Raw genomic sequence first — 4,810 nt, 5'->3', positions numbered from 1 at the left:
TTTTTCTTCATGCTTGAAATCTAACTATTTTAAGAGTAAATTTCGATGTTGGTGTCTTTCATGAATTTTACCTGATACTGAATGTGGTTTTAGCTCATTCTTCATTTCTAGAATTTCTGTTTCCATTTTACCACGGATTATTGCTTCTGTCCCATTTACTCAGATTTCCCTCTAGTACTGCCAGTCATCCATAGGCTTCATCTCTCTCCTTTGTCTCTCTATCATGTTTATTATCTATCTCACTGTTTTCATGGTTTTCACTTGATTCTCAGAGAGTTCCATAAGTTCTCTGTTACATATTAGGATGAGTGAGCATGGAAAGGGGTCACACTATGCATAGCCCCAGCCAAATTCTTATGTAGTGGAAACCTGTGGTCAAATCTAGCTTAAATGAGGAGACAGCTTCTCTGACATGCATGTGGTGGATTTCTTTCTGCACGTTATGAGGCAGGTGGTAATTCTTATTTCTCCAAAGGAACTGAATGAAAAACTGTAAGTCCCAAACTGTCCTGTTTTCACTGTCTTTCCCTGTGCCTTCAGCTTCCTATGTCACCTTGACACTCAAGCATGCAGGGGACCACCCTCCTCTTGAGATGTACAGTAGAAGGGGATGGAAGAGGGCAGCGTCAATCTCTGTCTGCCTCAAAACATAGGCATTTTGGTCTTGTTTACATTTGGGGCAAGAACCGTATTTTTAAGGAATGCTGTTAGGCTGAAATGGTCTTTTTCCTGTACAAGTCAGCTGTTCAGTTTCAGGCATTGAAGCCTGTGTTAGAAGTCAAAGATGATGTTTTCCAATAAAACCCTTTCTGGTGATGTAGTTAATAGAAATACTTGGATCACTTTACTTTTCTTCAAAGCACTTATTTCCACCTGTAATACTAGTTTATCACTTGTTTCTCTGCCTATTGTCTCTCTCTACTTGAATATAAGCTCCCTGTGAGCAGGGAATTTGATTGCTTTGTTTACTGCTAGATTCTTAGTGCCTTGCACACAGTAGGTATTCAGTAGACGTTTGTTAAAAATAAGGACATAACCATAAATTGGAGAAGACAAAGGTGATTATCAGTCTCTTTACTTCCTTGACTCTACATTTCCAATATATAAGTATCTAAAGTTGAGGATGAGTGGTTTAGGAAGGGAAGGTAGATGGTTTATTATAGAGCATATTGGGTTTCAGGTGCCCAAAAGACATCTTCATGGAGATGTCAACTGCAAATTTAGATTGAAAAGCTGAAGCTAAAGGGATACTTTTGTGCTGAAGGAGAGACTGAAAATTCAATAGCATCTATGTAGTATCTGGCGTAGGAAAAACAGTAGGTATTGTACCGTATTGTTTGTAAGCCTATTGTAGTATGAAATGATCAGTGTACTGAAGATTGAATTCTTGACACACTAATATGGAACTTAAAATATTTTTACATAATTATGGCCTTCTAAGCAAAGAACACTAAATAAAAGAACAAACATTGGATGTTACAGTGATTGAATAGAGACTTCCATAGATAGAGATTTATCTCCAGGAGTATTGTTTTTATATTTTAAAAGGGGATAAAATCCCTGGGGCCATCTGTTTATAATTAAAAAGACTGTAAAACAGTAGGGAGCAAAGATTTATCTCAGTCTTTCTGGAGGGAGAGTGGTAGCTTAGTGATAGTTCCTATAGGAGCTTCCAGATTCATAATTTCAGGATTCTTCTCTGTGGTACCAAAGAAAAAATTATCTATGCATGCAGGGTTATATCTGGCCCCCATTAGCACCTTGAAGGGAGGTACTGGGGCATGGGGAACCAACACATTTGTTGCTGTAATATAATAATACTATACCTTTGATAGAAAAACCTAATGTTTGATTTCAGGACAAAATAAATACTTTAAAAACATTGACTAATATTTATACGGCCATTGAGAGGAAAAAAACATGCAGATGATTGAGAATGGGAAAAGATGGTATCTTAGAAGGTAACTGAGTTTTCAAGTATTTGAACTCTCAAGTAGAAGACAGATTTAATCTAATTTTAATCTAGATCATAAAGAGCTGTATAAAGGTCAGTTGTTTCACATTATTGGGAAGCAAGTTCTGGTACAAAAAGGGAAAGCATTTTCATCAAAGTTTTCAGTAATGGACCATAGTCCTCAAGAATTTAAGAAGTAATATGTTGTAATGAAAAGAACAGTAGATGAGGAATAGGACACTTCCTGGGATTTTTTTTTTAATACTCATAGCCATGTTTTTTGGGGCACATTATCATATTTGAATCTCTGTTTTCTCATCCTTAATCCATTTAACAGGCCTGTCCTGAAGATCAACCATGTAAAAGTATTGACATACAAAAATTTATAAGTTTATAAATGCCAAACGAATCTGAAATAAAGTATCCTGAATTAAAGTATTAAAGGAGAGACAAGGTGGCCAGTTCTCAAGCCATCTTGGATGTCTGACATTCTGATGACTCCAACCCCAGGTATCTCCTCATGGAAGACACCAGTGGGGACCACCCAACTGAGTCCAGTCAACACACAGAACCATGAGAAACAATAATAAATTGTTGTTTTAAATTGAGGAGTAGAGCTACATGAATATATAGAGAGATATATAGATAAATATGTATCTTAGTGTATTTCCTGTGTGAACTGGGAATATATAAGAAACTACACTACCTGAAGATTCCCAAACCCAATCATCTGGATATGTTTTGCTAAAAGTATATCCTTTTTTCTTATCTCAGAGTTACTTGTAACTTTTTAAACTTTATGTGCTCATTTTCCCCAAGCTTCCAACACAGTTCTCTGTGGAATAACTTCACTGTGACTCCGGCTACCTGAGAGGACATAATTCAGTGTTCCTTTCCAAAGCAATTTATGGTTACCAGGGATGTGCTGAAAATATACTGCATAGGGAGAACACCTGGGTTCCCCTTATAGTATTTTCTTTGCTTAAGAAAATAGAATTATGTAAAGAAAAAGAAATATATGTTTTCATTCTTTGAGAGGGGACATAAGCACCTGAGAATTGCATGAGAATATGTCTTACTTTTGAGGAAACGGCCCAATTTGGGCATCCTTTTCCTAAGATTGAGTGCTGATGTTATTTCACCATGGGACATGGTTTCTCAGCAAGGAGGTATGTGATAGATGTGTGTGTGTGTGTGTGTATATATATATATATATATATATCTGCCCTTAACTTGTCAAAATGCTTTCACATATATTAATAAAATTAGAGTATTAAAGTAAGAATGTCAGACAAAAGCAAGTCTAATTTCTTCATTTTCCAAATAAGGACAATGGAGGGTAGTAGGTAAAGTGATTTGCTCATGGCCATTTAGCTAGTTGGTGGCAGAATCCAGATTCTTCAGTTTCTGTCCACTTATCATTTCTGTCTTGGGAGACCCCTCTGGTCAATACAGCAGCATTTGTTTGTCTAGTTTTACAATGAGTGAATTAAGGAAGGATATCGTTATGTTTGAGTGATTTAATTCAGGTCAAACAGGTAATTTAAACCATAACCCCAAGCACTGCTAAGACCCTTTATCATCTCAGCAATTCCATTCCTAGGCATATAAGGCAAAAAACAGAACAAAACAAAACAAAACAAAACAAACATCCACATAAAAACTTGTACATAGCTTTCCCATCTTACAAGATGGAGGGCGAAAAAGCTGAGAAGCTGGATACTAAGGAGAAGAAACCTGAAGCCAAGAAGGCTGATGCTGGTGGCAAGGTTAAGAAGGATAACCTTAAACCTAAAACATCAAATAAGGGGAAGCCCCACTGCAGCCAAAACCCTGTCCTAGTCAGAGGAATTGGCAGATACTCCAGATCGGCTATGTACTGGAGAAAGGCTATGTAAAAGAGGAAGTATTCAGCAGCTAAATCCAGGATTGAAAAGAAAAAGAAGGAGAAGGTTCTTGCTACTGTCACAAAACCAGTTGGTGGTGACAAGAATGGTGGCACCTGAGTGGTTAAACTTCACAAAATGCCTAGGTATTATTCTACTGAAGATGTGCCACAGAAGCTGTTGAGCCATGGCAAAAAACCTTTCAGTCAGCCTGTGAGGAAACTGTGAGCTAGCATCACTGCTGGGACCATTTTGGTCATCCTCACTGAGCGCCACAGAGGCAAGAGGGTGGTTTTCCTGAAGCAACTGAGCAGTGGCTTGCTACTTGTGACTGGACCTCTGCCCCTTACTCGAGTTCCTCTGCATAGAACACACCAGAAATTTGTCATCACCTCCACCAAAATTGATATCAGCAGTGTGAAAATCCCCAGACACCTCACTGATGCTTACTTTAAGAAGAAGAAGCTGCATAAACCCAGACACCAGGAAGGTGAGATCTTCAACATGGAGAAAGAGAAATACGAGATTACAGAGCAGCGCAAGGTTGATCAGAAAGCTGTGGACTCGCAAATTCTGCCAAAAATCAAAGCTGTTCCTCAGCTTCAGGGCTACCTCTGCTCTATGTCTGCTCTCACGAATGGCGTTTACCTTCACAAATTGGTGTTCTAAATTTGTTAAAAAGAACCTAATTAAATAATGGATCTATCAAAAAAAATTTGTACATAAATGCTGACACCATTCATGATAGACAAAAAGTGAAAACAACCCAAATGTCCACCAACTGATGGGTGGATACACAAATTATGGTATTTCCATGCAACGGAATATTATTCAGCAATAAGAAGTAATGAAATAGTGATATATTCTACAACATGGGTTAGTTTTGAAAACATTAAGTATAAGAAACCAGATGTTAAAGGTCACATATTGCATGATTCCATTTATATGGAATATCTAAAATAGGCAAATC

At 37.6% G+C, this 4,810-nt stretch overlaps 1 pseudogene; it reads left to right on the top strand.

Moving 5' to 3' along the window:
- The first annotated feature begins 3,645 nt into the window (after positions 1-3,645).
- On the top strand, positions 3,646-4,537 carry LOC109265138 (60S ribosomal protein L6-like; annotated as a pseudogene).
- Positions 4,538-4,810: the final 273 nt, after the last annotated feature.

Source organism: Panthera pardus, unplaced genomic scaffold (genome assembly GCF_024362965.1).
Source record: "Panthera pardus isolate Hobbes unplaced genomic scaffold, ASM2436296v1 HiC_scaffold_25, whole genome shotgun sequence".
NCBI classification, from domain to species: Eukaryota; Metazoa; Chordata; class Mammalia; order Carnivora; family Felidae; genus Panthera; species Panthera pardus.
This window is presented reverse-complemented; position numbering and strand designations above follow the sequence as displayed.